The sequence below is a fragment of the Rhinoderma darwinii genome, chromosome 8, assembly GCF_050947455.1.
Source record: "Rhinoderma darwinii isolate aRhiDar2 chromosome 8, aRhiDar2.hap1, whole genome shotgun sequence".
NCBI classification, from domain to species: domain Eukaryota; kingdom Metazoa; phylum Chordata; class Amphibia; order Anura; family Rhinodermatidae; genus Rhinoderma; species Rhinoderma darwinii.
Genome location: NC_134694.1, coordinates 73944928 through 73968061, shown reverse-complemented (window position 1 = coordinate 73968061; position 23134 = coordinate 73944928). Strand labels below are relative to the sequence as shown.

The window sequence follows — 23134 nt, the reverse complement described above, 5'->3', positions numbered from 1 at the left end:
TAACAGGTTCCCGACCGCTGGCCGTAAATATACGGCCAGCGGTCAGGGTCTCTAAAGTCCGGCGTATAGTATATATACGGCCGCACTTCAGAGACTGTGCACGCGCGATCGCGTGCACACAGCTCTATGCCCTGGCTGTTGCTAACAGCCATGGGCACTGGGCAGAATGTCAGGGGTCAATCTTTTGGCCCCTGAACATGTGATCGCTGTGACAACCAATCACAGCGATCACATGCATTTCTGCATAGAAAACAGTGTGCACGCGATCGCGTGCACACAGCCCTGTGCCCTCGCTGTTACCAACAGCTCTGGGCACTGGGCAGAGTATCAGGGACCAATCTGATGGTCCCTGATCATGTGGTCGCTGTGAAAACCTATCACAGCGACCACATTTGTTTTATTTTGACTTTTCTGGCAGTAAATCTCCTGCCTCTTTTCTTCTCCTCAAACATTGTTTCAGTTTGAGGAGAAGAAGAGACTCGAGAGAATTGCTGCCAGAAGATTACAGTGAAAAAAAATACAGTTACACTAAAACATTCTCTGTATAGATAGATTTCTATCTATCTATACAATCTATCTATCCATCTATCTTTTTTTCTATCTATCTACCTTTCTTTCTTTTATTCTATTAGAATAGGCAGGTAGGGAGTATATAATTATATATATATCCACATATATATAATATATATAGCAATAGCGGTTTATTTTTTTGTTAGCGGTAGTGTAGATATATATAGCAGTTAGTTTGTGTGTTTTATAAAAAAAAAAAAAAAAAAAAAAAAAATTGTTTAGTTAGTGTTAGTTACGTTATGGCGAGGAAGTTGTTTAGCGCCGAGGAGGCATACGCCATGCTGTGGTCTGAGTCGGAGACCGCATCAGAGATGGCGTCCGAGATGGAATCTGTTTTAGGTAGTGACGATGACAGCGTCACTTCAGGTTCATCTTCAGGGGACGTTGTCCCTGATGCAGTCGAAACTGCAGAACATGAAAGCGCAGGGCCAAGTAGCGCTGTAGCACGGGACAGCCTGGTCCCTCCAGTCCAGGCTCTTGTATGGGCACCTGCCCCATCTTTTGGGCCTAGAATCCACGGATTTACGGCCACTCCTGGCATAACTGTGGACAATACAAATTTTGTCCAAATGGATTACTTCCATTTATTTATAACGGACGACATCCTAAATCAGATTGTCCACGAAACAAATTTATATGCCACGCAATATATAAGGCAGAAACCTTCATCCACCCATGCCAGAGATTGGACGCCCACCAATTTGCAGGAATTAAAATTTTTTTTGGGGCTCACCCTAAATATGGGTATTGTCAAAAAGCCCTCCATTAGGTCTTACTGGTCAACAAGACCCGCCCAAGCCACCCCAGTATATTCTGCAGTAATGCCCAGGTCTCGTTATGAGACAATAATGAGGTTCCTCCACTTCAATGACAACGCACAGGCCCCCCCAAGTACCGATGCAAACCGGGATCGGTTGTTCAAAATAAGACCACTGATAAATTCCCTGAATAATTTATTTCTGCAACTCTACACCCCTGAGCAGAATGTAAGTGTGGACGAATCCCTCCTCAACTTTCATGGCAGACTCAGCTTTCGCCAATATCTACCTTCCAAAAGGGCAAGATATGGCGTTAAGCTCTACAAATTGTGTGAAAGCGGGTCAGGATATACCACCGCCTTCAGGATTTATGAAGGGCGGGACCGCACAATAAATGTTCCTGGATGCCCCCCTGATCTTTCCACCAGCAGTAAGATCGTGTGGGAGATCATGCAGCCTCTGCTTCACAAGGGGTACCACCTGTACTGTGATAATTTTTATTCGAGTGTGCCCCTGTTTAGGCATTTGCATGCTGCAAGGACTGGGGCATGTGGTACCATGCGCAAAAACCGAATTGGTTTTCCACAGCAATTAGTGGGGAAGCGCATGGTAAAGGGGGACTCCTGTGCTTATGCATCTGAAGAATTGCTGGCGGTCAAGTTCAGGGATCGCAAAGATGTGTATGTGCTAAGCACGATTCATACCGCAGGAACAGTGGCAGTGAGGGAAAGAGGGGCAACATCGGACAAGCACAAACCAGTGAGCGTGTCCGAATATAACAAGTACATGGGGGGGGGTGGATTTAAGCGACCAGGTTTTACAGCCCTATTTAGTAAAACGCAAAACTAAAACCTGGTACAAAAAAGTGGCCATTTATTTGTTACAGGTGGAAATCCACAACTCATTTGTGCTCTATAAAAAAAAACAGAGTCAGAGACACATACCTGGATTTCCAGGAAGAAATTATTGAAGGCCTCATTTTTGATGTTCAGGACACCCGAGAATGCCCCCAGTCTGAGGATGTCACGCGACTGACTGAAAGACACTTCATCAGTCGGATTCCCCCAACAGCAACCAGAAGCAACCCCCAGAAAAAGTGCCGCGTCTGCAGAAAAGACGGGCACCGCAAAGATTCCCGATATTTCTGTCCCTCATGTCCCTCACAACCAGGCCTGTGCATTGAGCCATGTTTTAAAAAATACCACACTGTTCTGAATTATTAGATTTTAGTTAATTTGTTGAAAATATATTTGCCCTACATTACGTTTTTATTTTTCCCCTGATTTTACTCCAAGGGTGAGGGAGGGAATGGGTGGGGGGTGGATGTCATGTTTGATGTTTTCTAAAGTTCATCTGCTGGAGAGCTCCATTTGCATTAACCTGAAATTTCTTATTTTAGAAAACCCAAAAAAATAAATTCCCATTATACCCCTAGATGAATATTTTGGGATTTCTGCTTCAAGAGCAGATATTTTGGAAGTGTTATAGAAACTCTGTTGAGTTTTGTAAAACCAGCTTTGAAAAAAAGCGATTTGTGAAATAATCTTCTTCTATCGTCCGCCCTCCTACATCTCTATGTGATAAATAAGGCCACATATTTGGTATCCCCATGCACGGGAGAAGTGGCAGAATGTGAACGGAGATTAATTTTGACCGTGGTCTATGCCGTGTGTGAAAAATGCTGGTATAAACTGACGCATTTGCTAAAAAATTGCTAATTTTATTTTGATCCATCTTATTCAAGAAACTTTCAGAAGAAAACTGGACTGTCTAAAAATATGATAAACCCCTTGAAATAAACCTTGTGGGGTCTACTTGTGTGAATGAAGTCATTTATGGGGTGTTTCTAATGTTTCAGCAGCATTAGGCCCCCCAGAAAACAGTATGCGGCTCTAAAATCAAATGCAGAATTCCTGGACCAAAAAGCCTCCTTTTATGCCAAGCCCTGGCACATGCCCGCACAGCGAATAAGGCACACATATTTGGTATCCCCATGCACGGGAGAAGTGGAAGAACGTGAAAGGAGATGAATTTTGTCCGTGGTCTATACCGTGTGTGAAAAATACTAGCCTAAACTGACGCATTTGCTAAAAAAGTGCTGATTTTATTTTGTTCCATCTTATTCAAGAAACTTTCAGAAGAAAACTGGACTTGCTAAAAATATGATAAACCCCTTGAAGAAAACCTTGTGGGGTCTACTTGTGTGAATGAAGTCATTTATGGGGTGTTTCTAATGTTTCAGCAGCATTAGGCCCCCCAGAAAACAGTATGCGGCTATAAAATCAAGTGCAGAATTCCTGGACCGAAAAGGCCAAAAAGCCTCCTTTTATGCCAAGCCCTGGCACATGCCCGCACAGTGAATAAGGCACACATATTTGGTATCCCCATGCACGGGAGAAGTGGAAGAATGTGAAAGGAGATTAATTTTGGCCGTGGTTCATACCGTGTGTGAAAAATGCTATCATAAACTGACGCAATTGTTAAATTCTTGCATTTTTTTCCAATTTTGCCCACTTTAGTGAAAAAAAAAATAATGATATATACTGACAAATGCCACTAAAACAAAGCCCTATCTGTCCTTTAAAAAGAGTGTAAAATTCAAAGATGAACTTTATTCACCTGCTGAGTTATAGTCATGTAAAGAAGCGCATAGCAAAATTGTGAAATTTGCTCTGGTCATTTAGCTGTAAAACAGCCTAGTCCTTAACCGGTTAAATTAACTAGAGATGATACTACCTAGAAATGAGTTTAAAAAAAGAAAAGTAGAAAAAGGTATAAGAAAGAAATTTAGTAACAAACCTCTTATTTTCTCATTCTTCCACTTTAGGCCATGACTACAAGGCAACTTTGTGGCACAAACAGTCACAGTAAAATCCCATCACGAAAGCCACAATGTTTCCAAACAGGGGAAAAAGTTGAGCGCGACTTGCGACGATCACAGAAATTCAGACCATATCAAAATTCTTGACAATGTACTTTACCTTTTTGCCCCTTAGAAAAACATTGAGAAAAGTGGCCGAGGAGCCCTAGCTTTAGTAAAGAGAAGGTCCACCCTTGCTGAACCCTCTCTTTTACATTAGGGAATTTCATATATAGCAGTTTCGCATTATATAACGATTAGCTGAATCACTCCTTTTAGGCCTTATTCAGACGACCGTATTTTACATCCAAGTGCTGTCCGTTAAAAATAAATGACAGCACACTGACCCATGCAATTCAATGGAGCTATTCACACATGCGTGGTTTTTCACGGAGCATGTGTTCCTTGTGTGAAATTCACTGCATGTCCTATTCTGGCTTGTTTTTGCGGACCACGTCGGCCATTGAAGTCTATGGGTGCGTGAAAAACACAAACAGCCCACGGACGATATCGTGTGCTGTCCGTGTTTCACGCATCAGTTGCTAAAGAAATGATCAGAAAAAAAAAGTAAAACCAGAAAAGTGCTTTCAAGAAGAAAAACACGGACGAAAAAAAACGGATGCCACACGGAAACCACATGTAACTGAAATGCATGAAATGCGATACGATTTTTGCGGACACGCTCATTTGAATAAAGCCTTAACAGCAGAAGCAATTGTGGTGATAGGGGAGAACAGACACAGGGAAACACGTCCTGCACCTGCTTCCAATAGTCAAACAGCAGAATACAGGCCCCAATTTCTCGGTTTTGTTGCAGCAGACAATTTTGCAAAAGCGACAACGGGACGTGCAGCCATATTGGTTGTCACCTGTAAATTATCAAAACAACAAAGCAGAAAAATGTGACATTATGTAATAATTACCAGACTTTGGTAACCGTTCTAACTTCCCGTTTCCTTATATCCACAATTGTACATTTTGGGTGGAAGTCTTTACTAAATGCAGTAAATATACAGTTGGGCATATATACACACTTCATCATTGAAGATGGATCCTATAGACTAGAATCTGAAGGAAAAAATAGATCCGGAGCTTTGAAATATTTTCATAAAATGTAGACTGCAAAATATCCACCCAATTGCGGGTTACACAAATGTATTAGTTATTTTCAAAGAGAGGGGTTCACATATATAACCCTAATACAGTTGGCTATTTTGATCATAGATTATAGGGGTCACTGCCCCCCCTACCCGTTCAGATGCAGAATAGTGTATGGTTTAAGGGGATCGGGGAACCTCTCTCAGTCATGAATTCCTCCTGACGCGTTTCCTCATGGCCAAACGATTCCTCAAGGGAGATCGGCCACAACCAGCTTTATTCGAGTTCCATCGGTGCTGGCACAGATTATTTGTGGCTGTCGCTTCAGTAAGAAGGGGGTGGCGAACTGCTTGCAATGGCAAGGAATCAATCACCCATATTGTTTCGTTTTCAAAATCCCGGCGCCTGTTTCTGGCGTCTGACGTCAGGGACAGGGGGAATTCCCTATCCTTTTATATCCAGTTACTCCGCCCATTCTTCCTGCTGAAACCCACCCATGACGTCAATGTACAGCTAGGAAGGCGGTGATACACAATCCTACCGGTGTGACAGGCGCCGACATAGCCAATCTGGCATGTCAGCGCGTAGTTATAAGCTGCAATGGGCATATGACAGATGGTTTTGTATGGACACATGGCATATATGGAATCCTTTTTATGTGTTTGTACTTTGAATTCTAAAATATTTACAAGCTCTGGATCTATATTTTTCTCTTAAAAATTATATGAATTTATATGAATCCAAGTGCGGGTGGTGGGCCTCTGAACTACACCATCAGAATTGATAGAATCTGAAGGAAAATTTGGATTTAGAAAAAAGTGTTTTAACTTGGACAAACAATTGTGAGGAAGCAATGACTAGTTGTAATACAATGTGCAGCCAGTGGTTGGGCTTTTCCACACACAACGGAATTGTCGCAGAAATTTTTTGCAGCAATTCCGTTGCAAGTCGCAGACTTTCCAATGCAGCAAAAACGCACCATTTCCTGCGGTTTTAACGGCAGAAAATGGTGCGTATTTTGCTGCATTTTTCACAACGCAAGGAGATGGTGACATCTCCCCTGAAAAAACGCAGCAATTCTGGCCACTTTCCGCAGCAGGAATTGACCTTGCAGGTAAATTTGTGCTCGGAATTTTTACACGGCATGTGGATGAGATTTGTTAAATCTCATCCACTATGCTGCTACTTCATTCTGCTGCGTTGTTTCCGTCCGAAATTCCAGACGAAAAAAAAACGCAGCAATTCCGCAGCATATGGACGATCCCGTATAGTTATTGTAACTTGAAGGCTGTCAAGCACTTGACAGGAAATGTATATTTCTTTTTGTGTTCATGAACTACAAAGCATTAGGAAAATTGTTCGTTTATAAAGATATTCCATTAGCTGTAGATATCAATTATCTCTCCTCACTGCCCTTTAGGGCTTATTCAGACAAACGTATAATACGTCCTACGGCTACGCACGGACCTATGTTAGTCAATGGGGCTGTTCAGACTGTCAGTAATTTTCACGCAGCGCATGTCCGCTGCGTAAAACTCACGACATGTCCTATATTTGCCCGTTTTTCGCGCATCACGCACCCATTGAAGTCAATGGGTGCGTGAAAACCGCGCACGGCACATTTCCGTGTGCCGCGCATGATGCGCGCTACAGTAGTCAAAACTATGAATGAAAACAGAAAAGCACCACGTGCTTTTCTGTTTACAAACATAAAAACAGAGTGTCATAATGATGGCGGCTGCGCGAAAATGACGCAGCCACGCATCATATGCTGATGACACACGGACCTTTTGCGCGCGCAAAACGCCACATTTTTTGCGCGCGCAAAACACACACGCTCATGTGAATCCGGCCTTATGCTGCGGAGACTACCGTTTGACTGCTCTGTGGGCTAGAGTAGCAATCTTTTTTTGGAAAATTGTTTGTAACTTACAATGCTGAATTTGACTTACAATATGATCATATCTGCACGCGGCAGGGTGCAGTGCACGGATCCTTATGGCAGTGAATGGAGGCTGTACGGCTCCTGAGCAATGCTTCTAGGGAAAAATACATTTGTATACTTGCCATCCAATGGTGCATGCCACAATTTTTTCTGTCAGATTTGTACGGAATCCAACAGAAAAAAAAACCTCTGTATGTATAGGTACAGTATATTGCTCATGCACCTGTAAGTGTAGAATCACACATGGCAATAATGGTGAAGAAGAGCCTGTTGACTGGCTACATAACAGCTGGGAACTTGAAATCTCCGTTCTAAGGCCTTGTTCACACGGCGTTCACTTGCCGCGTTGTACGCGCAGAAAAACGCATGCTTTAGCTTTCCATTCACATCAATGGGAAAACGCATTGTAGTGCATACAACGCATTTTTTTTCTCACGCGCGTGCGTTTAAAAAACACGTGGTGTAAAAAATTAAGAATTAGGTCAATTTCTGGTGCCGAAAATGCACCGGATTCCCTTAGTAAATGGGAGTCCTAATTACGCACCCAAAAACGCGTCAAAGAACGGTTTACACGTCGCTTTTTTTGAGCGCCGTGTGTACAAGGCCTAAGTGTCTATTACTCCTGCTTGAAGCACCTATGGACTTCAATGGGGATGTAAAACCCGCAAAAAATAGCCAAGTGTCACGACTTTTGCGGTGCTAACACTGCAAAAATTGCAACTAAAAATGAAGAAGCTTTTTTTGGTTTAAAATGAATAAAAAATAAAAAGATTATAATTACCACTCAGGTGTTGTCATAGCGACTGTTTCTTCTGTTCTTCTTCCAAGCCAGCCTCCTGGGATGGCAATTCATCCCATGTGACTACTGCAGCCAGTCACAGACTTCAGTGGTCACATGGGATACTGCGTTATCCCTGGAGGTCAGACTGCATGGCCAACAGAGGGATGCGTCGCCATGACTACGGCACAAGGTAAATATGAACTTATTTTTCCCCCATGCGCTGCTTTCTGCAGCGGAAATTCCGCCTGAAAGATGTGGTGCAGTTTATTGGACGGAACGTGATGTGCGTTCTAGGTCGGCTATGCTGCGTATCTGACCCAAAGGAACCCGACCTAACGCTGGGATCACACTGTGCATTTTTGTTGAATTTTTTAAGGTGCGTTTTTTTGTTTTGGTAGATAAACTCCATGTCTCTCAATGTCATTTTTACTGCACGGTGAACGCCGTTAAGGTATGTTCACACGACCAAGTTTTACGCCCCGAATTACGTCTGAAAAAACGGCTCCATTACGCCGACAAACATCTGCCCATTACTTTCAATGGGTTTTATGATGTACTGTGCCGACGACCTGTCATTTTACGCGTCGCTGTCAAAAGACGGCGCGTAAAAAAGACGGCTCATCAAAAGAAGTGCTGGACATTTCTTGGGACATAGTTGGAGCCGATTTTCATTGACTCCATTGAAAAACAGCTCGGTCCGTAATGGACGCCGCGAAAAACGCGAGTACGAGCAATTACGTCTGAAATTCAGGAGCGGTTTTTGCCTGAAAACAGCTCCGTAATTTCAGACGTATTTTACGTTTGTGTGTGAACATACCCTAAAAGCTAAACCCCCCAAAAAATGGAGGAATCAGTTTTTTTCCCCCCAGTTTCGCAGTACATTATATGATACAATAAATGGTGCTGTGGAAAAACTCCAACTGGCAAAAAAATAAGCCCTCATATGGCTATATCGACAGAAAAATAAAAAGAAGTTATGGCTTTTGGGAGGTGGGGAGGAAAAAAATAAATAAAAAACTGAAAAATGGCTGCGGCGGGAAGCATATACTATGTATTCGGGTTGTATTTCACTATGGATCGCCTCTTGTGTTTTATTATTTAAAAACGCAACAAAAACACAGTATGAATCCAGTCACATCTTAGCCGAGGCACCACCACTCTATCCCCTTTTACACGGCTGAAACCTTTATTTCCGACCAAAAACAATAAAAAAAAACAAAAAACAAAAAAACATAAAACGACGACTGGCACCTGAAAGACATTTTTCCTATACAGAACTGCCATTAAGAAAGAAGAACTACTTGAATCAACTACTGGGAATCCACATCTAAAAAACACGTAACAGAACAAGAAGTGTCAAAAGTATTGCTCATAGGAAGTAAAACGTGGAATATCCACCAGAATAATCTGCCACCTGAGCTCCAGCGTAGCAATGACTCATCGGTCAGGTAGTAAGTACTATGGGAGTATATAGGGATGACTCATCGGTCAGGTAGTAAGTACTATGGGAGTATATAGGGATGACTCATCGGTCAGGTAGTAAGTACTATGGGAGTATATAGGGATGACTCACTGGCAGTATCTACATGCTGTGACATTTCTCCTATGTGTGAGCTGCTGGGAATCTTTTTGCTGCTCTTCACTGCCAAAGATGAAGAAGATGCTCAGCAAGAAAATGTCTAAACAGCAATAAAGGCAAGAGAAGAAATAGAATAAGGCCTCACTCACATCCCGGCCAAGATGAGCCATTATCACACAAAAACTGGGTCATTGTACATGTAATTCCTGCTGGGATTGTGGGGAGGAGGTTTCTATTTTTATGAAAATGTGCTCAATAGATCTAAACCCCAAAGTTTTCAATAAACCTACACCATTTCACTGCCATCAGCACAATAACAACACTCAACCACTAAGGCCTTATTCACACGAACGTGTTATACATCCGTGATATGCGCGTGATATTCATGTGGCTCGCACGGATCTATGTTAGTGAATGGGGCCGCTCAGACTGTCCGTGATTTTCACGCAGCGTGTGTGCGCTGCGTAAAACTCACAACATGTCCTATACTTGCCTGTGTTTCGCGCAGCACGCACCCATTGAAGTCAATAGGTGCATGCAAATCACGCTCGGCACACGGAAGCACTTCTGGGTGCCGTGCGTGTTTCACGCAACAGTAGTAAAAAGAATGAATGAAAACAGAAAAGCGCCTCGTGCTTTTCTGTTTGTAAACATAAAAGCAGAGTGTCATAATGATGGCGGCTGCGCGAAAATCACACAGCCACGCACCATATACAGATGCCATACGGAGCTTTTGGGCGCGCAAAACGGACACGCTCGTGTTAATAAGGCCTAAGGCTGGGTTCACACAGAGTTTTTTGTAGGCGGAAAATGTGCCTCAAAATTTGAATTTTGAGGCCGATTTTGCTCTGCCTGCACGACGATTTTCGTGGCGTTTTTCGCCGTGAAATACGCTTTCTTTGCCTCCCATTGATGTCAATCGGAGGTCAGAGACGTAAGCGCCCGATGATAGGGCATGTCGCTTCTTTTTCCCGTGAGACGGTTTTATCACTCGCGGGAAAAAAACGCTTCTGCCTCCTATTGAAATCAATGGGAGGCATTTTTGGTCATTTTTTGACCCGGTTTCCGCGTCAAAAAAACTCAGTGTGAACTGGCCTTTACAGAAGCAAATTTATTCATGAAAACTACAGCCAGCAAAACTGTCAAAAATCCTCTGCATTAGAAACAAATGGCACATATTACTACAGTATGCATGTTTGCACATTTTCACCATTATCTTGTGTGTGCTGGACTACTAGATATACAGGTTTGCCATGCCAAGATGTGTAGTTTACTTGCCAACTGAGTGGGAAAAGCAGCAGGGTTTTCCCATGAAGGACATTTATGACATATCCACAGTAGCGGCAAAAAATGCGTCAAAAATCGCCTGTGGTGCAAAACCACTTAAAAAAAAAACCATGCTGATTTTTCCAGGCAGAATTTTCTGCCTGCAAAAAAAACTCAGTATGAACAGGGCCTAAAACTACACAACCTTCCCAGCATCATTGCGACAAGTATGTGACAAACCTTACTTATAAACAGTTTGGTTATTTTTTTTAAAACATCATTTTTATTAAAAAATTTTCACTTTTTTTACAGACATTTCACAGAAAAATTGCGTCACAATTTGAATCTCGCATACTTGCAAATATAACTAAAACAAAATAAAATAACGTAACACAACACAACATATACTCATGGCATATCACTTTGCATCTGTCCAGCGACTAAAAACGCTAACAACCTGACTCCCCCTATCCCCGAACACAACCCAGGCCATCAGATAATATCTCCGTCCCATCCATTCCCCTTCTATTATCTAGGCTCCATTTGTAAGCCTCCTAATGTGCCTGCCAGAAATTGCGTATGATACCATGCTGTGTGTCTAAAGGGCGTAAAATTTCCACCACCTCAGTCGCTGTGCATTGCGTTTCTATAAATATTTGCCATTTAGCAAATAACTTCTTGGTTCCCGTTTCCTTCCTTCTTTCTACCTCCACCCGCTCGAAAGCCAGTAATTGTTTCAAGCGAGTCACGATCATGTCGAGACCCGGTGTATCCGCTTCCAGCCATTTACACAGAAGGCACCTCAAGGCCACCAGCAAAATTGTGTGCACCAAGGGGAGCGGAGATCTCATTCCTCGAGCCCCCTCTTCCTCTTGCGGTCGCGCCTGATGGAACAGCAGCGCTTGAGGAGTCATCGGAAGTTTCGCATTCCAATGATCCACAATATATATGCGCACCATCTCCCAGTATCGTTCAGTCTGAGCACAGCTCCATACTCCGTGCCACAAATTTGTCAGGGGTGTGTTGCATTTGGGACAGCTCGTAATGCGATCGGGGAAGGACTGCGAAGGTAAAATATTAAAGCCATATATGGCCGAATGTATTAGTTTAAAATAGGTTTCCCTCCAGCTCTCGTTCACTATCACCTTCCGTACTGTCTCCCAACCCTCCAATATGGTAACAGTTTGGTTCTATACATATTGTCTTACAATCAGCAGTACTTTGTGGTTTTCTTGAGATCCCAGAAAAAACTTTGAAAGTGGTCCTGTCATACCATGCTGAATTGTTAAATGGCAGCATTGTAAGGGTATGTGAACACGTTTTTCGCAGCGTCTTTTTCGGACGTAATTGGAGCTGGTTTTCATTGGATTCAATGAAAAACTGCTCCACTTACATTCCAAGAAGTGTCCTGCACTTCTTTGACGCGGCCGTAAATTTACGCGCCGTCTTTTGACAGCGACGCGTAAAATGACAGCTCGTCTGCACGGAACATCGTAAGACCCATTGCAAGCAACGGGCAAATGTTTGCCGACGTATTGGAGCCGTCTTTTCAGGCGTAATTCGAGGTGTAAAACACCTCCATTACGTCTGAAAATTGGTCGTGTGCACATACCCTAAGGAGACAGGTTCACTGCACTATTGGCCCAAAAGGCCCACAAAAAAATATTGTGCTGTTTGGTTAATACTAGCTAGCAGTCACTGGTGAGAGGGGCAAAAGGAGGCCGGGAGAAGTGCTCACGTCATGAATACAGCAGACTCATTACTATGAGACCACTCTTTTCTTCTCTGGTTGCCATTAGCCCAAATGGCACAATAATTTTTTTGTGCTGTTTGGGCCAATATTGCAGCCACCCTTAAACTGAGAATCAGTGTATGAGGACAGATCTGCTCTTAGCTTTCTCCATGCCCAAGTCAAAGAGAAAATAAATGAAATAAAATTTGAAAAATGTATCAAGATGGCGTGATATATTTGGCGCAACTTGCTAGACATGTTTAAACACTTTTTTTTTTCGTACACCACCTCATGTCTGGTGTACTTTACATACGTAATTTTGCGCATTTTACAGCTGTCAAGGGAGGCTTAAAAAAGTGTCTAAAACACATTTGGTGCAACACCATGCAATTTCCTATATTGATGCAATATACACCAGAATTCTGCCAAAAATCTTTCCCAGTGATGTAATGTGTGGATTGCAATTGTATTTACATGCGTACCCATACCCTTATCAATAATGTACGTTACGGTTGGGGCTGTTATTTGCTTGACTTTCACAACTTCTTTCGATGGATCAAAAGTGGCTACAATACTTCTATCAGGATATTGTACACTTTAAGGCAATGTTCACATGGCGAATTTTGCTTGACAGGTCCGGCCGCAAAATCCACCACAAAATTATTCCTGCCGTCAGCAGGAAGATTCAGACTCCCATTCACTTCAATGGGAGGTTTGGTGTGGAATCTGCCGGAAGATCGGGCAGGACGCTTATTTTGTCCCCTAGATGAAAAATCAGCTAGCGGGAAAAAGAATCATCCACCTCCCACTGAAATGAATGGGAGGTGGAATTTTGCGGCGGAATCCGCTGCAAAAATTCCTCCGTGTGAACATAGCCTAGGGGGTATTTCCATCTAAGACATCTTTTGTGACATATCCACAGGATATGCCAGAAATGACTAATAGAGACGGGTTCCTAGCTCTGGGACCCTCACTCATCTCGAGAACGGTGGCCTCCCTGAACCCATCCCTGTCTAATGAGGAGGCCGCTAGCCTATGCATCCAGGCAGGGAATTAGAGGCAAGGTGGCCGGGATTACGAAAACAGCCAAGCTCACTGAGCTACGTTGTTTCTGTAATTCCCATAGAAGTGCATGGAAGCTACAGGAACAGCGCAGCACATCGAGTTAGGATGTATTTACATGAGTTGGGGGGTTACGGAAACAGTGTATCTCGCTGTGCTAGGCTGTATCCGTAACTCCTATTCACTTCTATGGGAATTACGAAAACCTCGTAGCTCAGCTGTTTTGGTAATTCCAGACACTTTGCCACTGATGGCCAGCGAGAAACGTGCGGATCTTAGAGCTGGAACCCGCATATACCAGACATTTATGGCATGCTCTTTAAATTGAAGCTCTGTTATAATCTACGGAATTGCATTATCAGCAATTACCTAGTATATAGCTACTACCTGAATCCCTACCTTTATAACTGTAAGGGTATGTTCACACGCACTAATTACGGACGTAATTCGGGCGTTTTTGCCCCGAATTACGTCCGAAAAATGCGCCTCGATAGCGTTGACAAAAATCTGCCCATTGAAAGCAATGGGCTGACGTTTGTCTGTTCACACGAGGCGTATATTTACGCGCCGCTGTCAAATGACGGCGCGTAAATAGACGCCCGCGTGAAGGAAGTGACCTGTGACTTCTTTGGGCGTAATTGGAGCCGTTATTCATTGACTCCAATGAAAAGCAGCGCCAATTACGTCCGTAATGGACGCGGCGCTCAAGCGCCTGCACATGCCGTTACGGCTGAAATTACGGGGATGTTTCCCCCTGAAAACATCCCCGTAATTTCAGCCGTTACGGACGCTGCCGTGTGAACATACCCTAAGGCTGGGTTCACACGACCTATTTTCAGACGTAAACGAGGCGTATTATGCCTCGTTTTACGTCTGGAAATAGGGCTACAATACGTCGGCAAACATCTGCCCATTCATTTGAATGGGTTTGCCGACGTACTGTGCAGACGACCTGTCATTTACGCGTCGTCGTTTGACAGCTGTCAAACGACGACGCGTAAATTGACTGCCTCGGCAAAGAAGTGCAGGACACTTCTTTGCTACGTAATTTGAGCCGTTCTTCATTGAAGTCAATGAAGAGCAGCTCAAGATTTACGAGCGTCACAGACGCCTCGCATAATGCGAGGAGGAGCTTTTACGTCTGAAACGAGGCAGCTGTTTTCTCCTGAAAACAGTCTGTCTTTTCAGACGTAAAAGCCTCTCTTCGTGTGCACATACCCTATACCATTCTAGAATTATTGGGGAGTAGAAGTGGAGAAACCAAATTCTCTGTTGCTCCTCCAGTGCCCAATCCGCCAATGCTCAGAGATCATGCATTTATCTATCCAAAACCTACACGGTGAAATAACTCAGAATGCAGATGTCTAGTCATTCCTTGGGTCTTTACCCATTTTCTCCAAAACAGTTTGACCTTCTAGGAACGATCGAGCTGATTGTCTCATCCTGGGTCTCAGCTTATTGCTGCTTTCCCTTTCTGTCTGCTTCCTCCTCTTTCCTGCCACCCACATAAGTTGTGAGAGGACAAGAATCTGTGACTTAGCACAATTGGGTTACATATGCAATGAGCGTGACTATAATTCAGTCTGCAGAGCAGAAATGCTTGTATTATTTCTGTTAAAGTCAAGATGGGCACGTAGATGGTGGGGGTAGTTCTGGTTACCAGAGGAAAACATATTTGATTTATACACAATGCACAAAATAAGTTGTTGCCCTAAGGGATCAGAGGGAAAAATAGAACCAGATTTTTTTTTCTGATTACATCTGGACCCTTTAATTTCTAGTATTTAGGCTATACTAACTGTTCCAATTACGAGCGTTAAGCCTTATGGATGAAAGGTAACATAGCCGTTCAAAACACACAAACTGTGCTCTTTCAACTTTGCATACTACTAAAGGGCAACAACAAGAACCATAAGGAGAACATATCTTCCTGCTAAATAAACCAAAAACAACAGTAACCACAGTGAACTTTATCCCGGCGGTGACACAGGGATGGAGAGCCCATTGGGAGTTCTCATCGTCCACGGATTTTAAAGTCCTCCGTCTTGTTCTCCAGTGACAAAAGCCACACAGGATGAAGCTTTCCGCTACCAGACGATAATACATGGGGAACCTGGTTGATGCATGAGGGGAAATGACTAGGGGTTGTTTATTGTTGAAATAAAATACAATATCCTCTAGGGGAGCCCCCTTGTGTACAAATATGATGAAGTATAGTCAACAGGTGTATGCTATTACATGAAAATGACATAAGCCAACAGTACTGACTGCAAAAATGTTAGGCTCTGTTCACATTTGCAGCATGATTTCCATATAAATTAGTTATGACGGATCTGTTTATTTCTCCATTGACTCACTATGGATCAGTCATGTTTCCATCAGGTATCAGGTTTATTTACTGTATACAATACTGCAGTATACAACGCTATTCTGACCGTCAAAAAGCAACTGAAGCCTGATTGAAAGGAACTAACGGAGGTGAGAAGTAGGTGTCAAGATGATGTCTATAGACTAATATTAAAAGTCTGACTGTGCACACGTCAGTATTCTGCTCAGTATTTTGCTTCAGTGTTTGGAAGCCAAAACCAGTAGTGGAACATAAACAGAGAAAACCTACAATGGAAAGATTTGCACCTCTTCTGTGTTTTGGACCCACTCCTGGTTTTGGTTTCCAAATACTGAAGCAAAATAGTGACCAGAATACTGACGTGTACATGAGACACAGTAAATAAAAGAGTAGCTGATGGAGATTGGCCATGAGGACATAGATAAAGAATGGTAGTCAAATGAGACAGTGGCAAAGACAATGGTTTAATGCAGTAAAAAGTAAAGCTGTACTCGAAGGCCCTGTTCACACAGAGTTTTTTTACAGGTGGCAAAATCTGCCTCAAAATTCCTGAAGGAAATCAATGGGAGCTGATTTCGTTAGTTTTTGACGCATTTTCCGACACGGTTTCCGTGTCAAAGACCGCTCCAACAAACTCTGCGTGAACAGGGCCTAAGGGTAGGAACACGCCAGACAGATACGCTGTGTAAAACTGCACAAAACTACAACTATCCGCCCAGGTAACCACAGGGAATTCCATCCGAAAAACCCCACCAAATTGTGGTGCGATTTTTCGGGCGGCATGTCCGCTGCGAAAAATCCTGCAGCAAAAAATTGTTTATACTTACCCGACTGTAGTTATGGCAACGGGTCCCACTCTTCTGAGCGTAGCCTGGCATCCTGGGAGGACGATATTATCCATGTGACCGCAGCAGCCTTTGATTGTCTTCAGCAGTCACATGGGATGAAACGTCATGGAACGTATTTCGGCCGCAAGTCCCGGAACGAACACACTGCAGGGAGCCGGGCTCCTAGCATCATAGTTATGTACGATGCTAGGAGTCCCTGCCTCTCCGTGGAACTACTGTCCCGTACTGAAAACATGGTTACAGTATGGGACAGTTGTCCGGCAGCGAGGCAGGGACTCCTAGCGTCGTACATAACTATGATGCTAGGAGCCCGGCTCCCTGCAGTGTGTTCGGTCCGGGACTTGTGGCCGAAATACGTTCCGTCCTTTATGGGCCTAACATGCTCGTGTGAATCCAGCCTAACATTGGATAGAAGAAGGGGTATTCTAATGACAGGAAAGCAGTGAGCTACACGACTTTTTAAAGTATTTTCACACGTGGCAGATTTGTTGCAGAAATTTCTGCAACGCTTTTATTCATTTCACTAGCGCTTGCAGAAATTCATGCACATACTGCAGAGACAATCCCATTCAGATGCATGGAATGGATTTTTCAGTTGCAACTCATAGCGCAGCCTATTCATAATAGAACGAAGTGTGGATGGGAAGTGAACATCATGGGGAACCTGTACAAATGTGCCACAGTCCACGAAATAGCACAAATACACTGGAAAATTGGCACTTCCAACCATACTCCGAAATTGTGAATAAATAAAATCAGTCTCTAGGCCGGTGTTCCCCAAGCAGCTGGTGGTAGCTCCAAACACTATTTTTCCCAAGTGGAACCAGGGATGTCATAATAATACGAAATATCTTGGCACTAAAACCATAGGACTGGTAGTTAATACTAGTGAGAGCAATGTGTCATATTGCTAATAGACTTTTTTCCATTTAAGGCTATGTTCACACGGGGTCTTTTGCCGAGTTTTTTGACGCGGAAACCGCGTCGCAAAACTCGGCAGAAACGGCCCGAGAACGCCTCCCATTGATTTCAATGGGAGGCGTCGGCGTCTTTTTCCCGCGAGCAGTAAAACTGCCTCGCGGGAAAAAGAAGCGACATGCCCTATCTTCGGGCGCTTCCGCCTCCGACCTCCCATTGACTTCAATGGGAGGCAGGAGAAAGCGTGTTTTATGCCCGCGGCGCTCAATGGCCGCGGGCGAAAAACGGCGCGATAATTGCTATTCACACGGAGTATTTTGGGGGAGGAATATCTGCCTCAAAATTCCGTTTGGAGCTTTGAGGCAGATATTCCTCCCCCAAAATACTCCGTGTGAACATAGCCTAGAGGGATTATCCAGAACTTTCAAAACCTACAGTAGGGCAAGGGATGGTATAAAATAATAAACAATCAGGTACTCGCTACCTAGGGACCCTCTGCTCCAGCGCGGAGGCTCTGTTCTCTGGCGCTCCGGTTGCAGAAGCTTCTGCCGTGGTCACATGGCACTGCAGCTAATCGCTGGCCTCCGCAGTGATGCTGCCACGAACTGTACGTGACTGAAGAACGCCAAGTCACCGCTGTAGGAGCTTCCGGGACCAGAGCAGCGGAGAACGGGGCCTCAGCACTGGAGCGGGTGGACATTTCATGTGCGGAGTAACTGCTAGTTTATTATTTTATACCATTTTCTAGATTTTTTTAATGTCTTGGGTAAACCACTTTAATACCTAGTGTAGCTCACCACCTGTTGTATTTAAAAGGGCCTCACAGGCTACAAGTTTGGGCATCTCTGCCATCCACATGAATGACAGGCTGGGCATCACACCGACACTTTACCTACGGTACTAGAGACATAGCCGGGCAGTGTGGCATTTCTAGGAACGTGGCGTACAGACCAGTTTTACAGTAAACAATACACCAATTCCTACAAGTGACAGTATTGAGATGTGACCCCCAATAGAGGTCAGGACAAAAGATATAAAAGTCAATAGCAAACATTAATGGGTAAAGAGGGGGCAGCACTGGCAAAAACGGCAAAGTTCAGATGAGTAAAAAGCTGAGGAGACTGGACACCTGACAATTCATCAGTGAGGGCTGTGGGCTCATCCAGGCATTGCTTAGGTGGTGACAATGATATTATTGTAAGAGGTATATATGGGACACCTACAACATACATAGCGAACGTGGGTAAATAACGGGTCACCCCATCAGAAGTGCAGGCGTTCCTCTCTAGACACACTGGGGAGAGGGTAAGCAGGATACAGGGGGTATTAGCAGACAGTTGAGGGAGGGTCGCAGCACAGGTGCCCCATCACACCAACACTCACCATGGCTTCTCTACAATGCTCCTCATCCCCGGGCTCGATGTAGACAGATGACAGAGGCAAGTGTGGGGAGTCCGGCTGCTGTACATGAAAGTGTCTGGATGCGACGCTGCAGTACGGGTCTCATCCTCCGGTGTAGTTACCTCCACGACCACAGTAGGAGGCACGACACAGGCCAGAGAGGCCTCAGCTACACCATGGAGAGGTGGCCACACGCTGGAACCGGCCTTCATTGAGGTCCGGGCCCAAGGCCCTGTAGCTCTCTCCCTCCCTCCTCCACCTCACCCAGCAGCCCGAGCCCGCGGCATCAGCTCCTCAGCGCTGCCTGCAGCTGCCCACACACCGCCCGTTCCAGGTTTCCTAGCAACGGCGGCCGGGCCTGCGAAATCTGAAGCAGAGCGACATCTATCGTGGGGAGGTGGGACAGCACTGGCCTTTGTCATTGTGCCATAGAACATAACTGCGATATTACAGGACAGGACCCAACACTCTGTATTGTAATGCTATACACAAGACAAGCATGACAGAATGTTGTATAAATGACAATAAACTACTGTATCATCAATGAGCCCCTGGATACAAAGCCACTGTGGAAGCAGAAAAGATGCAAAATGGTGGCAGCCATAGGAAACGCTTGAAACCCAAAAATGTCCTGTTACCCATAGCAACCAGGGCAGAGTTCCATGTTTTCAGTGCAGTTTATAAAAATAAATTAAAAACTGTGGTCCGTGTCCCCACAAACCCACATCTACAGTGAGGAGGAGATTGTTTGGAGGAGCGGTTGAGCATGGGCGCTGTTACTCCATACAACTCTATCAGATTTACAGGAACATCCATGCGCTCTCACTCGGCTGTTTCCGTAGCTCCCATAGATTGGAGGGATAGAGTATGGCGTCCCTTAGATTGGAGGGATAGAGAATGGCGTCCCTTGTTCTATCTATCGGTAAGGGTCCCAGCAGTCGGACACCCAGCAATCTAACATTTGTCACTTTTCCAGTGGATAGATGACAAAAGTTTCCCACTCAAATACCCGTTCAAAAGGTGTAATCCCAACTTAAACATTTACGGCATATCACATTTACGCCCCACTGCTAATGTCTTGGCGGCAGATGCCTTGTGGAGTCCATGCATCGATGGGTCACAGCTGTTTTGGTGACAAAAGGGACCTACACAATATTAGGCAGGTGTTTTTAATGTTATGGCTGATTGGTGTGTGCGCGTGTGTATATTGTAGCAGTGCAGCTACTGGACAGCTCAGGTTTTAAGCAACCAGGGAGCATGTACAGCAGAGAGGGTTTTCTCCTCTGTTGCTTGGGTGTAAAGCCCGGAATAGGGCCTGGTTTGCTGGAGTGTGAAGGAGAAGGGCGGCTTCCACTCCATACAGACAGTCCGTGTCTTGGGCTGTCTAATGAGCCTAGTTAGGCTTCACCTGAGACAGCTATTTAAATCAGGTGTGTGCTATTTACACAGGACTCTCAGTCTGAGGAAGACAGGTATTGCCAACCGGTGGGAGGCTGAAGTTCTGGTAAGAACATGTGTATGTTTTGAGGTACTGGGCAGAAGCCTCAGGGTCTCTTAGTGAGGGACACTGAATGTATTAATTAGAGGCTGGATGGCCTAGGGTTTATTTTGTACAGTCTTGTTGTAAAACTGCTTGCTGTGTTGAAGACCATAAAGCTGGCTGCGGCTGGCTTAAAACCCTTATCCAACGTGTTGGAGTGAACTTTCTATGTGTGCCAACCCTCTCACGCTGAAGATGGTGATCCTGTGAGCTAAGTTGTCCCTAAAATATATATATATATATATATATATAATTAGTGTTATGTACAAAAAATTTTGAGAACTCCGCACTCCTAAACAGCTGTAAATCAGCCCATGTTTATGTTACCGCAAAGGATAAATCAATTACTTGACTGGAAATGCATATGAATAACTGTAGACCAAAGCAACAGCACCAGGACTTCAAATCAAATGGAGAAGTGTTGGTTTATTCACCACAAAGTGATCAATGTTTCGGTTCACATCTGAACCTTTCTCAAGCAGTTACGAAGTGCAAGGTGTATATATATACAGTAATTGATATACAATCCAATTAATTCACAATCCATAATTAATACAATATTACAAGTGTCAATATATAATAAAATACAGTGTACTCTTATATTGCCAGTAAATTTAAGATAAAATATCATAGAGCGGTACATAAAATAGCGGGCGCAGCTTAGCAGACGGAGGAGTAGTGACGGTAGCCCCAATGGATTTACTATATTCACGTAGTGGAAGTCTACATCTCATGGCTGGCGTAGATTTCATTAGTGACGCTAAAGATATGACAAATTTATTAAGAAGCGTGTGCCTCTTAATAAATTTGGCCCATCTTACTCTAGATTGCTCTTTAATACGTCTCCCCTATATTGTTTTACCTCTAGAAATTAGTCTGGGTGCTGTTGCAACACTGGGGACTAAGCAAATTGCCCCCAAAAAAACGGAGTACATGGTGGTATCAATTAACTTGTGTTTTAATGCAAATTTCAGAGGTAAAACACGTTAAAAACATGTTACACTTGTAAAAACCGCGTAGCCTGTAACTACATCACAAACATGTGAGCACAGCCTAGAAACTGCTGGTTTTCTATATATTTTGTGATCCATATTACAAAAGGCAGTAGGCTGTTCTAAAGGCTTTTGGAGAGGATGGAGTTCTAAGGGTATGTTCACACGGCCAAATTTCAGACGTATACGAGGCGTATTATGCCTCGTTTTACGTCTCCAATACGTCGGCAAACATCTGCCCATTCATTTGAATGGGTTTGCCGACGTACTGTGCAGACGACCTGTTATTTACGCGTCGTCGTTTGACAGCTGTCAAATGACGACTCGTAAAAATACAGCCTCGTCAAAAGAAGTGCAGGACACATATACATTATATGCAGGACACTTATATACATTATGTGCAGGACACTTCTTTCAGACGTTTTTGGAGCTGTTTTCGCATAGACTCCAATGAAAACAGCTCCAAAAACGGACGTAAAAAACGCCGCGAAAACGGCACGAAAAACGCCGCGAAAAATGCGAGTTGGTAAAAAAAACGTCTGAAAAGCAGGGTCTGTTTTCCCTTGAAAACAGCTCTGGATTTTCAGACGTTTTGGTTGACTACGTGTGAACATACCCTAAGCCGTCTACCTGGGCACTCTTTGAACCTGTAGACTGAGTTCCTTGGTGAGGTCTAAGGCCTCATGCACACGAACGTGTTTTTGCGGCCGCAATTTACCCGCAATCTGACCTATATTGGCCGCATTTTGCGGTCCAGGCTCTTGAAATGAATGTGAATGGCCCATGATGAGACTCCGCAGTCGTGTGCATGGGACCTTATATGTTTGTAATTGTCTGATTTCAAAATTTCTAATATATCCCATTGAGTAAAACCATTTTGTGAGTAATGTTACCTATAATCTTTGTGCCCCAGCTGGGAAAAAAAAATCTTGACTATTGATTGTATATCAAATAATACTAAAATGATAAATGTATTTGGCGGTAATAAGTAGTTAATAATATAGGTCAAACTTTGGATGGGAAAAGGTGACTGGTTCACTGAAGTCAATGGCATCTAGAGCATATTCATAGTTCATTAGGAAAATGGGGAAAAAAAGAGAAAAAAGTTCCTAGTGAACAATGTCTCCCCACCTTACGAGTCAACTTCCGCCCGCGCTGTCTCTGTAACTAATAAAAATGGGTGTCGTAGTGGGTTTGGTGTTTGTCTTTGTTGCTTCTCATCATTTTTTTTCTTTTTTTTTTCTTCAAAGGACAAATCTGTTATTACATTTCAGTTCTGTAATATTTGTTTGGAACACAACATTTTTTTTTAAAATAAAAATTGAAAATAAGAATTGCTTTACCATAGCTTACAGTATGTATATACCCAATCAGCATGTAGCTGATAATCTGTCCAGAAAGGATCCCCTTCCATATAATCACTGTGCTCAGTATGAG

The 23134-nt window shown here is 43.7% G+C and overlaps 1 protein-coding gene across 2 annotated transcripts in view; it reads right to left on the bottom strand.

Annotated features, from left to right (window-relative positions):
• The window catches only part of ZC3H12B (zinc finger CCCH-type containing 12B), a 104285-nt gene extending 84778 nt beyond the window's left edge, over positions 1-19507 (bottom strand). For both annotated transcript variants that reach the window (XM_075835757.1, XM_075835756.1), the window contains exon 1: positions 19148-19507. The gene's annotated coding sequence lies outside the window, so the exon portion shown is untranslated. The remainder of the gene's footprint in view (positions 1-19147) is intronic.
• Between the last annotated feature and the right edge of the window lie 3627 nt (positions 19508-23134).